The following is a 2,851-nucleotide window of genomic DNA, read 5'->3' on the forward strand; positions in this document are numbered from 1 at the left end:
AAACATAAATTTTATCTTCTATATATACTATCTTCTTCATTGCAAACATCATTTAGGTTGACCAAAATAGAGGACATGCATAGGTCTTATCAAGTCAGCCACTAAAGTATATTTGTGATGAAAGTGGTCCAATCTAGGAGATAAAGAGGACCTAAAACATCTTAACACTTCTTTCCAAGCAATTAGTAATAATTCACACACTATCAATCATCCTCAAAAGGTCGGAAAAAAAGTATCATGTAGATACACCAAACAACACACCAAAAATTGGACTAGAACATATCTTCCATATGAATAAATCTAATATGGATCCCCACAGACCAAGGTAGGACCCAAAATCAATGCAACACAAACTTGTAAAAAAGTAGAGACATCCAAGGATTCACACACGCCAAGGAATGACACCAGTTGGGTGAACCAATGTAGTTACCTGGAAACAAAGGTTCCAATAATAATACAACATCAAACAATCCATTTGACATCATTTGGAGCACACAAAGACATTCCATGAATATCCAAAAAAAATCTCAAATCCTTCCTTCACTTCTCTACTTCAATACTATACTAGCACAACATAATTAATACTAAACTCTCCATTCCAGAAAGTACAAAACATAATATTTTTACTTGTAGACCACACCACCATCTGCTAATTAAATTTTGACACAACACAAACATTGTAAAAATATCCTCGAAGCTGCAACACTAGAAACATCAATATGGAGAAATGCTTTATTTCTCAAATCACTTTTAATAGAGAACTAAATTGTTAGCCAACAACAATTACTAACCATATCAGCTACAACACCAAGGACTTGAAAAGATAGGAGTACAATTTTCACAGAGCATGAACATTATATCCAAGTTCACAAGCTCATATCTATAAATGTGAGGAATATAGAGAATTCTTTTGAGCACACATAAGTACATACTTCTTATACCAACTTCCTTCATCAATATCTCAAGGACCAAACTATCCCATAAACATCACCTTCTCATTTAGTACATCATCTTCATCATATGGTCATGCATCTAATCCTCATCTTAATATCTTAGCCCATCTAAAAATCAGCATACCATTAATATTACCAATAATCTCAATACAACCAACTCAATGTAGACATCAGACGCCAATTAGGTGGACATCCAAAAACCATCTACTACCTGTTAGTAGCAGTGAAGAAGGAAGGTTGAGAGGAGAGGGGGGTGAATTAGTCTTCACCAGATCAACAAAATTAATCACAAAAATGGATATGATAAACTGCAATGACAACAAATATAAGCAAATTGAAAGAACAACACACAACACCAAGATTTTGACGTGAAAATCCAGTTAAGGGAAAAACCACGATGGGAACCTACCCATAGTAAGATGATACTCTGCAGTAGTATATGAAAATATTACAATGGGGAATACACATGTATTCATGCATACTTTCTAGAGCTCACTGCTCAAAAGATATATGCTTGGAAGGCTACAACCCTCAGGGAAGTCTCACTGACTTACAACAAGATTCGAACTACAATCTAGAAGAGATGAACTGAAAGAATAACATCTCCGAATGCCCGATTATAGTTCTGGTTAAGCACATATGTTTGCTCAGCAGCACCAATCTCTCCTCAATCACAACATCGAAGGGTAAGTCACTTATTCGCACATAAACCTCTCTCTAATAATGCAAAAACTTCCTTGATACATAAATTACATGACAATATAGCCTATATATACAAATCATCAACCTTGACAACAAGGTCGGCTAAACCCTCATCTCACAATTACAAAATTACATCACACTCGATACAAGGATTGACCATCAAACAAATATAATTATTTGAATGACATACCATGGACCTAAATCAAATTCCTAAACACTCAACTCCACCGGAAATCATGCCAAGATCAACCGCAACACGCTACACCACCAGAAATACCGCATGACATGAAAATCATCACCGACTCATTAAAAACACCAAAAACTCACGCAATGATAAATTCAGATCACCAAAAACTCACGCAACGATAAATTCAGATCACCAAAAAAAATAGGACATGACTAGGAAACACCAACAAGAAGATTAGAATCATCGGGAATAGTTGCGCCAACACCACTTATCAAATCTTCATTGGTCAATGCTTGAAAGATCAAGAACACAACCAATTAAAAACCATAATGAAGAAAGATAACTTGTAGAGCACAAAATCATGATCCATCTAAATTGAAGATACACAAGACTATTCCAAACAATATCCCAAAATCATAGAACAAGATCTAATCACACCGAAATATATCGGAGGAAATACTGAACTCTGCAAAATAGTGATCAACAAAACAAAACTACAAAACTGGATCATAATATCTTCCCAAACACACCAGAGAAAATCACAATAATATGTTGAAATCAATGACAACAACATATCCTAGAAGCAACAATGACCAACAATCTCCAATAGTCTCCCCCTTTGGCATTGATGGCAACATATGGATATGAAAAACAATCAATGCAAAGAAAGAAGACATCTCCAACAAACTCCCCCTAAGATCAAGGCATATAAAGAATTTTTTCACATGATCTCTCTCTCCCTTTGACAGTAATGTAAAAGATCTCAAAATAGAAAACTAAACCATGATTCTCTCTCCCCAAAATAGAAACATGAATCTCAGGAATCTTCTCCCCTAAAACACAAACTACTCCACTAGAGGAGCAAAACCAACTCATCAATCCAAATAAAAAGATAAGGCTCTGAAGTCCACTGGATTGATGCAACTCAATGCATCTAGTTCTCAAAAGGAGGGGTAGATACCCCTAACTTGTCTCTCAAATAGACAAATATACCTATAGGGAAAAGGCT

This window comes from Cryptomeria japonica, chromosome 4 (assembly GCF_030272615.1).
Source record: "Cryptomeria japonica chromosome 4, Sugi_1.0, whole genome shotgun sequence".
NCBI classification, from domain to species: Eukaryota; Viridiplantae; Streptophyta; class Pinopsida; order Cupressales; family Cupressaceae; genus Cryptomeria; species Cryptomeria japonica.